The 17,676-nt window shown below is 43.0% G+C and overlaps 2 protein-coding genes across 4 annotated transcripts in view; one reads left to right on the plus strand and one right to left on the minus strand.

The window, feature by feature from the left end:
* Nucleotides 1–17,676, plus strand: part of LOC128702434 (uncharacterized) — a 188,966-nt gene that overhangs the window by 75,762 nt on the left and 95,528 nt on the right. The gene's annotated exons all lie outside the window — the stretch shown is intronic.
* The window catches only part of LOC128702371 (probable serine/threonine-protein kinase clkA), a 168,631-nt gene that overhangs the window by 11,539 nt on the left and 139,416 nt on the right, over nucleotides 1–17,676 (minus strand). The gene's annotated exons all lie outside the window — the stretch shown is intronic.

Below are 17,676 nucleotides of genomic sequence, written 5' to 3' on the forward strand. Positions count from 1 at the left end.
TTTCCCCTCTTTCCTACATACTGTAACCTGAGCCTCACTATCCTCTTAAAAACTCGAACTGTTTTCAGTAACCTACCACCTATTCCATATATATATATGAGAGTAAAAGGTAGATGGGATACAAGGAGAATAGAAGCATCAGGGAAGAGAGAGGTGAAGGTTTATAAACTAAAAGAGGAGGCAGTTAGGGTAAGATATAAACAGCTATTGGAGAATAGATGGGCTAATGAGAGCATAGGCAATGGGGTCGAAGAGGTAAGGGGTAGGTTTAAAAATGTAGCGTTAGAGTGTTCAGCAGAAGTTTGTGGTTACAGGAAAGTGGGTGCGGGAGGGAAGAGGAGCGATTGGTGGAATGATGATGTAAAGAGAGTAGTAAGGGAGAAAAAGTTAGCATATGAGAAGTTTTTACAAAGTAGAAGTGATGCAAGGAGGGAAGAGTATATGGAGAAAAAGAGAGAGGTTAAGAGAGTGGTGAAGCAATGTAAAAAGAGAGCAAATGAGAGAGTGGGTGAGATGTTATCAACAAATTTTGTTGAAAATAAGAAAAAGTTTTGGAGTAAGATTAACAAGTTAAGAAAGCCTAGAGAACAAATGGATTTGTCAGTTAAAAATAGGAGAGGAGAGTTATTAAATGGAGAGTTAGAGGTATTGGGAAGATGGAGGGAATATTTTGAGGAATTGTTAAATGTTGATGAAGATAGAGAAGCTGTGATTTCGTGTATAGGGCAAGGAGGAATAACATCTTGTAGGAGTGAGGAAGAGCCAGTTGTGAGTGTGGGGGAAGTTCGTGAGGCAGTAGGTAAAATGAAAGGGGATAAGGCAGTCGGGATTGATGGGATAAAGATAGAAATGTTAAAAGCAGGTGGGGATATAGTTTTGGAGTGGTTGGTGCAATTATTTAATAAATGTATGGAAGAGGGTAAGGTACCTAGGAATTGGCAGAGAGCATGCATAGTTCCTTTGTATAACGGCACAGGGGATAAAAGAGAGTGCAAAAATTATAGGGGGATAAGTCTGTTGAGTATATCTGGTAAAGTGTATGGTAGTTATTATTGAAAGAATTAAGAGTAAGACGGAGAATAGGATAGCAGATGAACAAGGAGGCTTTAGGAAAGGTAGGGGGTGTGTGGACCAGGTGTTTACAGTGAAACATATAAGTGAACAGTATTTAGATAAGGCTAAAGAGGTCTTTGTGGCATTTATGGATTTGGAAAAGGCGTATGACAGGGTGGATAGGGGGGCAATGTGGCAGATGTTGCAGGTGTATGGTGTAGGAGGTAGGTTACTGAAAGCAGTGAAGAGTTTTTACGAGGATAGTGAGGCTCAAGTTAGAGTATGTAGGAAAGAGGGAAATTATTTCCCAGTAAAAGTAGGCCTTAGACAAGGATGTGTGATGTCACCGTGGTTGTTTAATATATTTATAGATGGGGTTGTAAGAGAAGTAAATGCGAGGGTCTTGGCAAGAGGCGTGGAGTTAAAAGATAAAGAATCACACACAAAGTGGAGTTGTCACAGTTGCTCTTTGCTGATGACACTGTGCTCTTGGGAGATTCTGAAGAGAAGTTGCAGAGATTGGTGGATGAATTTGGTAGGGTGTGCAAAAGAAGAAAATTAAAGGTGAATACAGGAAAGAGTAAGGTTATGAGGATAACAAAAAGATTAGGTGATGAAAGATTGGATATCAGATTGGAGGGAGAGAGTATGGAGGAGGTGAATGTATTCAGATATTTGGGAGTGGACGTGTCAGCAGATGGGTCTATGAAAGATGAGGTGAATCATAGAATTGATGAGGGGAAAAGGGTGAGTGGTGCACTTAGGAGTCTGTGGAGACAAAGAACTTTGTCCTTGGAGGCAAAGAGGGGAATGTATGAGAGTATAGTTTTACCAACACTCTTATATGGGTGTGAAGCATGGGTGATGAATGTTGCAGCGAGGAGAAGGCTGGAGGCAGTGGAGATGTCATGTCTGAGGGCAATGTGTGGTGTGAATATAATGCAGAGAATTCGTAGTTTGGAAGTTAGGAGGAGGTGCGGGATTACCAAAACTGTTGTCCAGAGGGCTGAGGAAAGGTTGTTGAGGTGGTTCGAACATGTAGAGAGAATGGAGCGAAACAGAATGACTTCAAGAGTGTATCAGTCTGTAGTGGAAGGAAGGCGGGGTTGGGGTCGGCCTAGGAAAGGTTGGAGGGAGGGGGTAAAGGAGGTTTTGTGTGCGAGGGGCTTGGACTTCCAGTAGGCATGCGTGAGCGTGTTTAATAGGAGTGAATGGAGACAAATGACTTTTAATACTTGACGTGCTGTTGGAGTGTGAGCAAAGTAACATTTATGAAGGGGTTCAGGGAAACCGGCAGGCCGGACTTGAGTCCTGCAGATGGGAAGTACAGTGCCTGCACTCTGAAGGAGGGGTGTTAATGTTGCAGTTTAAAAACTGTAGTGTAAAGCACCCTTCTGGCAAGACAGTGATGGAGTGAATGATGGTGAAAGTTTTTCTTTTTCGGGCCACCCTGCCTTGGTGGGAATCGGCCAGTGTGATAATAAATAAATAAATAAATAAATAAATAAATATATATATATATATATATATATATATATATATATATATATATACAGACATATATATATATATATATATATATATATATATATATATATATATATACACACATTTTTACTAGAGGCCAACAACACATTCGAACCCTGAACCTCACCCTCAACCTAGGCAATTTGTCATGCTCTCATGCCGTAGAGTTAGACCACCTGACTACACAATCCACGTATCTTTTTGCGGCTGACATGTTCGCACGTTTTTTCTCCCTTCCAGATATATGAGTAGTTTTAAACATGGTTTTAATCGTGTGTGTGCGATTCGTAATCGTGAGTGTGCTGTCCCACAACCATTAGTGATGGAAAAATGGCCATAAACTTAATTGTGTTTTGACTGACAACTCGTACTAATTTGTTGCCAACGAGTTTGAAGTTACTGAAAGCATGCTGCAAATTAGTACAAGAATGGGAATTCCCTGTGGAAGACTGACAGATTGTGAATAGAGGATCGAGCGGCTGAGTCTGTTTATTTCCTTGAACTTAGGTGAATCCACGAAACAAACAGAATATCGACTTCTTGGCTAGAAATGCCACATAACCAATGCTGTATATGAAGTACAATGGGAATGCGGAGAGTCGAATTTTTGGATAGCTTGTAACGCACTCTGGGAGTCTCAGACAACAACTAATGAATAGGTGGATACAGCTGTAATGTTCCTGGTAGTGGAGACTACATATAACTTTGTGGAAATGCTGACCGACTCTATTAAATGTCCTTGAATTACCTTATCTGGAAAAACAACAACAACGGGAGGTTTGGAACCGTTGTTGTGCACTGCATTAACATGAGAAAGTTATTGAAAATGTTCAAGGAAGAGAGAGAGAGAGAGAGAGAGCGAGAGTTCGTTGCAAACACAAGAGCCTTTAGATATGGAAGGAGGAACTTACCAAGGAAGAAGGAAAAGTATGATACGGCGGTGAACGTAAGAAAAGTTCAACTACAAGATGTTGCCAGAAGTCGAACGCGGAAATTGAAGTGCGGCAATTATCGGGGTTGACGATTAAATTAATTAATCTCACTGATATATGTGATCATTCTCTACTTAAGAGGATCGTGAAGGTGATGGAGGCGAGCAAAACTGTGGAGCATTAGACGAGAAGCACATAGCGAGATATACACATGAGAGAGTATGTATCTGGAAATCAACATGTGTTGGAATACCAGTGTTCAAAACATGGAAAAGTAGTGTACGAAAATATTCTAAATGGTCTCAGAGAGTCACACTGAAACACTCACCAGAGTAAAAAAAAATGAGAGCTAAACTCACCTAGAGGAGCTGCAGAGGCAGGAACGTAATTAAAGCTTGTCTGCTAATTAAAGGTAAGTGGTGTGAGGGATTATGGTACAAAGAACAGACTATGTACAACCTGTCTAAATAAACACGGGCTGCGGTGTAACAGAAGTTGGGTACGAATGGAAAGTCTAGCATGTGCAATATCACAAGTGCGCTTCACTATATGATGCATCGCAACAAGAATAGAGTAAAATAACATATCTAGACTTAGGAACTACGACTCTTACGTAGTTTAGGCTCTTGCAAATAAATACATGTTTAAAAAAATTGGAAAATCAACACTTGAAATTGACCCGGATTCTTCATGTATCTTGTAATATTCCACTGTAATGATAAATAAGACACTTGTTCAACACTTGGGTAACTTTATTCTGGAAACGTTTCGCCAGCAAATGGCTTCTTTAGTCCAGTGCAAAGAAACCACTGGCTGGCGAAACCTTTCCAGAATAAAGATACCCTAGTGTTGTACAAGCATCTGATTTATTAACCTGTCGGTTTTCTAAGCTATTTATTCAAATTCCACTGTAACATTGACATTACTTTCTACCAATAATTCACTGGTATATGGAATAGTAACAGGTGGTGGCTATGGGTTAGGGTAGTGGGCAAAATCACTATGGGATGGTAGAGACAAGGTAACAAGAGATTTGTGTGTAGTAGTCTGTATGAGAGTGCTAGGAACAAGGTGTGTGGTAGTTACTGGTGTGCGGGTTGTGAAACAGAGGGGTGAGCATCTAAAGTATGAGATCTGGACGGTAATGAAGGTAACGTATTGCTGGAGTTCGTCATGTGATATGTTTGTGAATTTCAGTTTACTTGAGGGAACTGGATTTTGTCTCGTTTAAGATGAGATAGGTCACAGTCCATTTCTGAATTTGTTTCTTCGATATATGCCGACATAGGTTCAAGTGTTTCTGAAGTCAGTTGATTGGTAAGTAATGTGGCGTGAAATTGGCAGACGCCATGAAAAAAAGGGGTTGCGAGGAGTCAGTTGTCTAAGGGGTTATTGAGAGTAAAACTGAATCGCTGTATCCGGGAAACGTAGGGTAACGACGTGAGGGGTGAACACATTTCTGCAGCTTCAAGTAGGTGGGGGCAAAGTTTGATGTAGTCTATTTGAAGAGTAAAACTTGAATGAACATAGGGAGGGAGGGAGAGAGGGAGAGAGGGAGAGAGGGAGGGAGAGAGGGAGAGAGGGAGGGAGGGAGGGAGAGAGGGAGAGAGGGAGGGAGGGAGGGAGGGAGGGAGGGAAGGAGGGAGGGAAGGAGGGGGAAATGAGGTCTTGATATGGAAGGATTATTAGGTCTTTGGGTTTATGGCACAGGTGCTGGAGGAACAGCTGGGAAGGACTGTGCAGAATAAGGGATAACAGAGGTGACAACTGGGAAAGGGGTAGGAACATCATGGGTGAGAACATGGTAAAGGTTGGATACTGGAGTAATTATGGTAGAGATAATCACTGGATGGTAAGCTTGCCAAGCAACTCTGGAGTACAAACTACGTAGTATCTTCCCTGTTGGTATAGTTAAGTCAAAGCTTCATTATATGACAAACTCTTTTAATCCTTCAAACATCAGAACTTGCATTATCGAGGCAAAACGAGAAGCCGAGGAGAATATGAGGGAAGAGCTTCGCCGCAGTTAAGACAGGAAGGATGCGGGGATCGGTTGTAAGTTAGGTCATCATTACCACTTTCTTCACAGATTAAACATACTTCTGATTATCTGCAATATTTTGACACGTAACCATATCACCAGCATTTGCCGCACTGTTGCAGTTGCAGTGTTGGTTTGAATTTCCTCAACGACTAGAGTTGACCTGTTATATATATCGAGGAGGGAAGTTTAGGATATTCAAAAGTAAGTTTAACTATATTGGTTGGGTACCAACTTGGTCCGTGAGCAAGGTGGATATTCGTTGCAACTTTCGTAACTCGAAAGTATTGTAGTTCCAACTGCAACTGAATACGCGTGACATAGTCTATAAAGTCCTTTGGTGCACAGGCGATCCGTGAATCGTCGTTGTATCGTGGCTGAAGCCAGTTCCATAGTTATAGTAAAGCCGGGGTCAGTGGCACCTGAAGGACTAGGTAGAATGCCAGTATTGGTTTCAGGCAACAGGTGACTGAGAGCAGTTATGGGATCTAAGGATCCATGGTCATTCTGGGGTCATTAAAGATCCAAGAGAATAACTTAATATCTCGTTCACCATAGAGCAAAGGATTCTAGGGAGTAGCTCTGAGAATAAACTAAAATAAGCCATGTATCGTCCCTGAACAACGGTCATCTTCGCTGCAACGGCTGGTGTTATTTGACCCTATAAACTACCTCTTATTGTACCTGGTATGCAACACCAAGAGGACACATCCAAAATTGTCTAAGCCAGACTATGAAAACTTATTGTTTAGACAAAATCACAAACTGTACAGTCGTGTTACAGCTAATATTGGCAGCTGACGAAGTGACAAGAACGTCAGGAGTCAAGAACTTCCAGTTGGTACTCCGAGATCCGCTAGGAGTCTCTAGTAGCACTTCCCACCGTCAGAGGTTCTGCCAGACGGCCACCCAATGTCTCATCAGATGGTCACCCGAGTGACACAGCCACCACAGCAATACGTTAGAACAGAAGTGATTGTGATTCCTTTTACTTCTGTCTAGTGACTGGTTTTCCCAAAAGTGGAAATATTCTCACTAATGTGACTATAAGGATAAGTAGGGTTGAGGGATATTTAGACTAGATTCGAGAAGGGAAGAAGAGGGGTCAATTTTTCGGATCAAGAGTTCCCAACTCCCCTTCCCCCTGCAACGTATAGGAGTGGGATGGTAATGGGTTTGCTATGATCCTGGGGAAGTGCTTTTGATTAAAACAATCGGAACAACCCTCCCCTTTCTTAGATCAAACCTGACTGCCTACCATTCCCCAGATGTTTCATGATTCCTACGGGATTTCCGCATTCTCGTGAATATAATTAATAATTATAATAATAATAATATATGGAATCAGACAATATGCAGAAGGGAAATGAACTTGTACGAGAGTTTAGTAGCGCTAACACTTTTGTATAGGTGTGAGGCATGATTTTTGAATTTTGCAACTAAAATACAAATTTCTCGACACAAGATACTCTTCTCAAATGAAATACTGGGAATATTGAAGGTCTATGAAAATTATATAAATAGTATATATCTTTTATATGTCGTCAACTATAAATCTTGATTGGCTCACACTAAGTTCTGGTTAATGCACCTCTTGGTCATGACGTAAGTTGTGCATTGTGTGTGCATATATGAAGGGGTGATTAACATGTTGGTCATGACGTGAGTTGTGTATGGTGTGTATTTGGGTGATTAACATGTTGGTCATGACGTGAGTTGTATATGGTGTGTATCTGGATGATAAACATGTTGGTCATGACGTGAGTTGTGTATGGTGTGTATCTGGGCGATTAACATGTTGGTCATGACGCAGGTTGTGTATGGTGTGTATGCATACATGAAGTGTTTAATTAACATGTTGGTCATGACGTGAGTTGTGTATGACAACTGAATGCGTGTCTGGGTGAGAAATAATATGTCTAAACTTGTGACAGTGGAGGGAAAGGCTGGTTTATGTTCATCCTGGAGCGTGAAGGGCTGCCTGGCTGGGTGCTCTCTGGGAATTAAGTCAGTATAAATAATCTCTGCCCGTCTAGTTGTGGGACCATTAACCATTGCCCAAATCAAGACCTTGTAACTATGCACTAAATAACAAAAAAAGGCACAATACCGTGACTGGAACGATACACAAATGCTCTTTTCTGTCACGTCAGAGATCATAGCCATCCTATTGACTGGTCTTCTGCTAAAACTCTCTTCCCTACTTCCAACTCAAACAGTCGCCGTCTAGTTGAATCCTCTTTAATACACAACTTTCCTTGTATGAACCTTAGCCCTGGCTTCGTCTCTGTAGATGCCTTCCTCTCCCACTACATTGTAAAATGCTCCAAACTTCAGAACACCCGTGACTTAACCTGACTCCTCATTTTTTTTTTCTTTTTCTTCTTCTCCCTCTTCCCCTTTCCTCTTTCCTTTTCTCCTCTGGATTGTCTTTCTCTCTTCTGTCTCGCGTTTCTGTTCCTTCTTCATTTATTTCCCACTTCCACTTTCACGCACCTCTGTGCGCTTGCTCTTCCTCAGTGGGCACCTAGCTCTCTTGCAGTGCTCCCCTTCCTTTGTATTTGACTGGCTCGTCCTCCTTATTTCCCACTTCTACCACTACCACTACTACTACCTCTTCTACTACTACTACTACTACTACAACTACTGATGAAATTAAGACATATGTGCGGCGTCTGGTTGTCTTTGTTGTGGACGTTTCGCTATTCAGTGGCTGGCTGGATGGCGAAACGTCTACGATAGTGATGCCCGGGTGTTGCGCATGTGTCTTAATTTCATCTTGTCGGTATTATATACCATTCTTGTACTACTACTACTACTAACACCACCTCTTCCTGCCTATATATAGCCGTCCTGCTCCACTTCTGGTTTTTGTGACTTTGTCAATGGTCCAAGTCGGACCGAATCGTCGTCGTAAGCTTCTCTCTTTTATGTGCGGGTTATTTGTGTAACTATGCACTAGTTTATGCTCACGAAGACGTCTATGTCACTCTAAAATCCTGGTTATAACTTTTCATCGAAACCCAACTTGAAATCCTAATTCTGTTGAGCTACCTTACACATAACTCACGAAACCGTAATGACATGATTGCAAACAAACCCGCGATCAGAGTTATAAAACTCCAGCCACTGGGCCAGCTGGCTACAAGATTCGTCCAACTAGGAATATTTATACACCACAGGAAGGTTAGCATAGACTTGAGCGTCGGTATGTAGTTTTATGACTCTCTGATCGCGGTTTCTATCCCCGCCGTGGTATGCTTTACCTTATACATCAATTATCTAGTAACTTCAATTACCTTAGACATAAACAACAGTCGTGTTCGATATGTAAACTCAATACTCTAGCAGGATCACGGATGCAAAATGTAAACTTAATATTCAAGCAGGTTCAAGGGATGAAGACGTAAACTCAATACTCAAACAGGATCACGCAGGCAAAATGCGATGGCTGACTCATATTACGTTGCTAAAAATAAGTTACACGAATAACATTTTTAATAAAATATTCAATCACATAACTTAAATCAATACTTGCAAACAAGCAAAACAAATATGGTTCCACAGGCAGCAGTGCAACTGAAGGGAGAACGTATACTACGAAGGAGAACAACCAGAGCGAACACTTGAAGGGCGAGCATTTGGAGGCGAACAGTCAGAGAGCAAACAGTGAGAGCAAGCACTGAGAGAGGGCACTCAAGAAGGCTGCCGGCCGCCACTCCCGCAATAACCTGACCCTCAAAATGTTGATGACACTGTTTTGGGAGATTTGTGCTCTCAGGGTAAAAGTGCTGGGAATTTACTGGACATGCAAGCTGACTCCGCGGAACACACTCCACTTTCAACATGAACTTCTACCTCTGTTACCAGTACAAACACATGATTACTCTGAAGGTTTGTGTAGAAACATATTCTGTTTTGAAATGACCAAAGTCACAAGACTTAAACATAACTAGTAGAGATGTTTAAAGTGCATCACTGATGCTCTGACTGTATCACTTGATGCTCTGACTGCATCACTGATGCTCTGACTGTATCACTGATGCTCTGACTGTATCACTGATGCTCTGACTGTATCACTGATGCTCTGACTGTATCACTAGATGCTCTGACTGTATCACTGATGCTCTGACTGTATCACTGATGCTCTGACTGTATCACTGATGCTCTGACTGTATCACTAGATGCTCTGACTGTATCACTGATGCTCTGACTGTATCACTGATGCTCTGACTGTATCACTGATGCTCTGACTGTATCACTGATGCTCTGACTGTATCACTTGATGCTCTGACTGTATCACTGATGCTCTGACTGTATCACTGATGCTCTGACTATATCACTGATGCTCTGACTGTATCACTTGATGCTCTGACTGTATCACTGATGCTCTGACTGTATCACTTGATGCTCTGACTGTATCCCTTGATGCTCTGACTGTATCACTTGATGCTCTGACTGTATCCCTTGATGCTCTGACTGTATCACTCGATGCTCTGACTGTATCCCTTGATGCTCTGACTGTATCACTGATGCTCTGACTGTATCACTGATGCTCTGACTGTATCACTTGATGCACTGACTGTATCACTAGATGCTCTGACTGTATCACTAGATGCTCTGACTGTATCACTGATGCTCTGACTGTATCACTTGATGCTCTGACTGTATCACTGATGCTCTGACTGTATCACTGATGCTCTCACTGTATCACTTGATGCTCTGACTGTATCACTTGATGCTCTGACTGTATCACTGATGCTCTGACTGTATCACTGATGCTCTGACTGTATCACTGATGTTCTGACTGTGTCACTTGATGCTCTTACTGTATCACTTGATGTTCTGACTGTATCACTGATGCTCTGACTGTATCACTGATGCTCTGACTGTATCACTGATGCTCTGACTGTATCACTGATGCTCTGACTGTATCACTGATGCTCTGACTGTATCACTTGATGCTCTGACTGTATCACTTGATGCTCTGACTGTATCACTTGATGCTCTGACTGTATCACTTGATGCTCTGACTGTATCACTGATGCTCTGACTGTATCACTGATGCTCTGACTGTATCACTTGATGCTCTGACTGCATCACTTGATGCTCTGACTGTATCACTTGATGCTCTGACTGTATCACTTGATGCTCTGACTGTATCACTGATGCTCTGACTGTATCACTGATGCTCTGACTGTATCACTTGATGCTCTGACTGCATCACTTGATGCTCTGACTGTATCACTTGATGCTCTGACTGTATCATTTGATGCTCTGACTGTATCACTGATGCGCTGACTGTATCACTTGATGCTCTGACTGCATCACTTGATGCTCTGACTGTATCACTGATGCTCTGACTGTATCACTGATGCTCTGACTGTATCACTGATGCTCTGACTGTATCACTGATGCTCTGACTGTATCACTGATGCTCTGACTGTATCACCTGATGCTCTGACTGTATCACTGATGCTCTGACTGTATCACTTGATGCTCTGACTGTATCACTGATGCTCTGACTGTATCACTGATGCTCTGACTATCACTGATGCTCTGACTGTATCACTCATGCTCTGACTGTATCACATGCTCTGACTGTATCACTTGATGTTCTGACTGTATCACTGATGCTCTGACTGTATCACTGATGCTCTGACTGTATCACTGATGCTCTGACTGTATCACTGATGCTCTGACTGTATCACTGATGCTCTGACTGTATCACTGATGCTCTGACTGTATCACCTGATGCTCTGACTGTATCACTGATGCTCTGACTGTATCACTTGATGCTCTGACTGTATCACTGATGCTCTGACTGTATCACTGATGCTCTGACTATCACTGATGCTCTGACTGTATCACTGATGCTCTGACTGTATCACTGATGCTCTGACTGTATCACTTGATGTTCTGACTGTATCACTGATGCTCTGACTGTATCACTGATGCTCTGACTGTATCACTGATGCTCTGACTGTATCACTGATGCTCTGACTGTATCACTGATGCTCTGACTGTATCACTGATGCTCTGACTGTATCACTTGATGCTCTGACTGTATCACTGATGCTCTGACTGTATCACTGATGCTCTGACTGCATCACTTGATGCTCTGACTGTATCACTGATGCTCTGACTGAATCACTGATGCTCTGACTGTATCACTGATGCTCTGACTGTATCACTTGATGCTCTGACTGTATCACTGATGCTCTGACTGTATCACTGATGCTCTGACTGTATCACTGATGCTCTGTCTGACTGTATCACTGATGCTCTGACTGTATCACTGATGCTCTGACTGTATCACTGATGCTCTGACTGTATCACTGATGCTCTGACTGTATCACTTGATGCTCTGACTGTATCACTTGATGCTCTGACTGTATCACTGATGCTCTGACTGTATCACTGATGCTCTGACTGTATCACTGATGTTCTGACTGTGTCACTTGATGCTCTGACTGTATCACTTGATGTTCTGACTGTATCACTGATGCTCTGACTGTATCACTGATGCTCTGACTGTATCACTGATGTTCTGACTGTGTCACTTGATGCTCTGACTGTATCACTTGATGTTCTGACTGTATCACTGATGCTCTGACTGTATCACTGATGCTCTGACTGTATCACTGATGCTCTGACTGTATCACTGATGCTCTGACTGAATCACTGATGCTCTGACTGTATCACTGATGCTCTGACTGTATCACTGATGCTCTGACTGTATCACTGATGCTCTGACTGTATCACTGATGCTCTGACTGTATCACTGATGCTCTGACTGTATCACCTGATGCTCTGACTGTATCACTGATGCTCTGACTGTATCACTTGATGCTCTGACTGTATCACTGATGCTCTGACTGTATCACTGATGCTCTGACTATCACTGATGCTCTGACTGTATCACTGATGCTCTGACTGTATCACATGCTCTGACTGTATCACTTGATGTTCTGACTGTATCACTGATGCTCTGACTGTATCACTGATGCTCTGACTGTATCACTGATGCTCTGACTGTATCACTGATGCTCTGACTGTATCACTGATGCTCTGACTGTATCACTGATGCTCTGACTGTATCACCTGATGCTCTGACTGTATCACTGATGCTCTGACTGTATCACTTGATGCTCTGACTGTATCACTGATGCTCTGACTGATGCTCTGACTCACTGATGCTCTGACTGTATCACTGATGCTCTGACTGTATCACTGATGCTGACTGTATCACTGTACTGTATCACTGATGCTCTGACTGTATCACTGATGCTCTGACTGTATCACTGATGCTCTGACTGTATCACTGATGCTCTGACTGTATCACTGATGCTCTGACTGTATCACTGATGCTCTGACTGTATCACTGATGCTCTGACTGTATCACTGATGCTCTGACTGTATCACTGATGCTCTGACTGTATCACTGATGCTCTGACTGTATCACTGATGCTCTGACTGCACTGATGCTCTGACTGTATCACTGATGCTCTGACTGTATCACTGATGCTCTGACTGTATCACTGATGCTCTGACTGTATCACTGATGCTCTGACTGTATCACTGATGCTCTGACTGTATCACTGATGCTCTGACTGTATCACTGATGCTCTGACTGTATCACTGATGCTCTGACTGTATCACTGATGCTCTGACTGTATCACTGATGCTCTGACTGTATCACTGATGCTCTGACTGTATCACTGATGCTCTGACTGTATCACTGATGCTCTGACTGTATCACTGATGCTCTGACTGTATCACTGATGCTCTGACTGTATCACTTGATGCTCTGACTGTATCACTGATGCTCTGACTGTATCACTGATGCTCTGACTGTATCACTGATGCTCTGACTGTATCACTTGATGCTCTGACTGTATCACTGTATCACTGATGCTCTGACTGTATCACTCTGACTGTATCACTCTGACTGTATCACTCTGACTGTATCACTCTGACTGTATCACTCTGTATCACTCTGACTGTATCACTTGATGCTCTGACGGCATCACTGATGCTCTGACTGTATCACTGATGCTCTGACTGTATCACTAGATGCTCTGACTGTATCACTGATGCTCTGACTGTATCACTGATGCTCTGACTGTATCACTTGATGCTCTGACTGTATCACTTGATGCTCTGACTGTATCACTTGATGCTCTGACTGTATCACTGATGCACTGAATGTATCACTGATGCTCTGACTGATGCTCTGATCACTTGATGCTCTGACTGTATCACTCTCTGTCTGTATCACTTGATGCTCTGACTGTATCACTTGATGCTCTGACTGTATCACTTGATGCTCTGACTGTATCACTGATGCTCTGACTGTATCACTGATGCTCTGACTGTATCACTGATGCTCTGACTGTATCACTGATGCTCTGACTGTATCACTGATGCTCTGACTGTATCACTGATGCTCTGACTGTATCACTTGATGCTCTGACTGTATCACTGATGCTCTGACTGTATCACTGATGCTCTGACTGTATCACTCACTGTATCACTTGATGCTCTGACTGTATCACTTGATGCTCTGACTGTATCACTGATGCTCTGACTGTATCACTGATGCTCTGACTGTATCACTGATGCTCTGACTGTATCACTGATGCTCTGACTGTATCACTGATGCTCTGACTGTATCACTCTCTGACTGTATCACTGATGCTCTGACTGTATCACTTGATGCTCTGACTGTATCACTGATGCTCTGACTGTATCACTGATGCTCTGACTGTATCACTGATGCTCTGATGCTCTGACTGTATCACTGATGCTCTGACTGTATCACTTGATGCTCTGACTGTATCACTTGATGTTCTGACTGTATCACTGATGCTCTGACTGTATCACTGATGCTCTGACTGTATCACTTGATGCTCTGACTGTATCACTGATGCTCTGACTGTATCACTGATGCTCTGACTGTATCACTGATGCTCTGACTGTATCACTGTATCACTGATGCTCTGACTGTATCACTGATGCTCTGACTGTATCACTGATGCTCTGACTGTATCACTGATGCTCTGACTGTATCACTGATGCTCTGACTGTATCACTGATGCTCTGACTGTATCACTGATGCTCTGACTGTATCACTTGATGCTCTGACTGTATCACTGATGCTCTGACTGTATCACTGATGCTCTGACTGTATCACTGATGCTCTGACTGTATCACTGATGCTCTGACTGTATCACTGATGCTCTGACTGTATCACTGATGCTCTGACTGTATCACTGATGCTCTGACTGTATCACTGATGCTCTGACTGTATCACTGATGCTCTGACTGTATCACTGATGCTCTGACTGTATCACTGATGCTCTGACTGTATCACTGATGCTCTGACTGTATCACTGATGCTCTGACTGTATCACTGATGCTCTGACTGTATCACTGATGCTCTGACTGTATCACTGATGCTCTGACTCACTGATGCTCTGACTGTATCACTGATGCTCTGACTGTATCACTGATGCTCTGACTGTATCACTGATGCTCTGACTGTATCACTGATGCTCTGACTGTATCACTGATGCTCTGACTGTATCACTGATGCTCTGACTGTATCACTGATGCTCTGACTGTATCACTGATGCTCTGACTGTATCACTGATGCTCTGACTGTATCACTGATGCTCTGACTGTATCACTGATGCTCTGACTGTATCACTGATGCTCTGACTGTATCACTGATGCTCTGACTGTATCACTGATGCTCTGACTGTATCACTGATGCTCTGACTGTATCACTGATGCTCTGACTGTATCACTGATGCTCTGACTGTATCACTGATGCTCTGACTGTATCACTGATGCTCTGACTGTATCACTGATGCTCTGACTGTATCACTGATGCTCTGACTGTATCACTGTGCTCTGACTGTATCACTTGATGCTCTGACTGTATCACTGATGCTCTGACTGTATCACTGATGCTCTGACTGTATCACTGATGCTCTGACTGTATCACTTGATGCTCTGACTGTATCACTTGATGCTCTGACTGTATCACTGATGCTCTGACTGTATCACTGATGCTCTGACTGTATCACTGATGCTCTGACTGTATCACTGATGCTCTGACTGTATCACTGATGCTCTGACTGTATCACTGATGCTCTGACTGTATCACTGATGCTCTGACTGTATCACTGATGCTCTGACTGTATCACTTGATGCTCTGACTGTATCACTGATGCTCTGACTGTATCACTGATGCTCTGACTGTATCTGATGCTCTGACTGTATCACTGATGCTCTGACTGTATCACTGATGCTCTGACTGTATCACTGATGCTCTGACTGTATCACTGATGCTCTGACTGTATCACTGATGCTCTGACTGTATCACTGATGCTCTGACTGTATCACTGATGTTCTGACTGTATGATGCTCTGACTGTATCACTGATGATGCTCTGACTGTATCACTGATGCTCTGACTGTATCACTGATGCTCTGACTGTATCACTGATGCTCTGACTGTATCACTGATGCTCTGACTGTATCACTGATGCTCTGACTGTATCACTGATGCTCTGACTGTATCACTGATGCTCTGACTGTATCACTGATGCTCTGACTGTATCACTGATGCTCTGACTGTATCACTCTCTGACTGTATCACTGCTCTGACTGTATCACTCTCTGACTGTATCACTGATGCTCTGACTGTATCACTGATGCTCTGACTGTATCACTGATGCTCTGACTGTATCACTGATGCTCTGACTGTATCACTGATGCTCTGACTGTATCACTGATGCTCTGACTGTATCACCTGATGCTCTGACTGTATCACTGATGCTCTGACTGTATCACTTGATGCTCTGACTGTATCACTGATGCTCTGACTGTATCACTGATGCTCTGACTATCACTGATGCTCTGACTGTATCACTGATGCTCTGACTGTATCACTGATGCTCTGACTGTATCACTTGATGTTCTGACTGTATCACTGATGCTCTGACTGTATCACTGATGCTCTGACTGTATCACTGATGCTCTGACTGTATCACTGATGCTCTGACTGTATCACTGATGCTCTGACTGTATCACTGATGCTCTGACTGTATCACTTGATGCTCTGACTGTATCACTGATGCTCTGACTGTATCACTGATGCTCTGACTGCATCACTTGATGCTCTGACTGTATCACTGATGCTCTGACTGAATCACTGATGCTCTGACTGTATCACTGATGCTCTGACTGTATCACTTGATGCTCTGACTGTATCACTGATGCTCTGACTGTATCACTGATGCTCTGACTGTATCACTGATGCTCTGACTGTATCACTGATGCTCTGACTGTATCACTGATGCTCTGACTGTATCACTGATGCTCTGACTGTATCACTGATGCTCTGACTGTATCACTTGATGCTCTGACTGTATCACTTGATGCTCTGACTGTATCACTGATGCTCTGACTGTATCACTGATGCTCTGACTGTATCACTGATGTTCTGACTGTGTCACTTGATGCTCTGACTGTATCACTTGATGTTCTGACTGTATCACTGATGCTCTGACTGTATCACTGATGCTCTGACTGTATCACTGATGCTCTGACTGTATCACTGATGCTCTGACTGTATCACTGATGCTCTGACTGTATCACTTGATGCTCTGACTGTATCACTTGATGCTCTGACTGTATCACTTGATGCTCTGACTGTATCACTTGATGCTCTGACTGTATCACTGATGCTCTGACTGTATCACTGATGCTCTGACTGTATCACTTGATGCTCTGACTGCATCACTTGATGCTCTGACTGTATCACTTGATGCTCTGACTGTATCACTTGATGCTCTGACTGTATCACTGATGCTCTGACTGTATCACTGATGCTCTGACTGTATCACTTGATGCTCTGACTGCATCACTTGATGCTCTGACTGTATCACTTGATGCTCTGACTGTATCATTTGATGCTCTGACTGTATCACTGATGCGCTGACTGTATCACTTGATGCTCTGACTGCATCACTTGATGCTCTGACTGTATCACTGATGCTCTGACTGTATCACTGATGCTCTGACTGTATCACTGATGCTCTGACTGTATCAC

The sequence above is a fragment of the Cherax quadricarinatus genome, chromosome 80 (genome assembly GCF_038502225.1).
Source record: "Cherax quadricarinatus isolate ZL_2023a chromosome 80, ASM3850222v1, whole genome shotgun sequence".
NCBI classification, from domain to species: Eukaryota; Metazoa; Arthropoda; class Malacostraca; order Decapoda; family Parastacidae; genus Cherax; species Cherax quadricarinatus.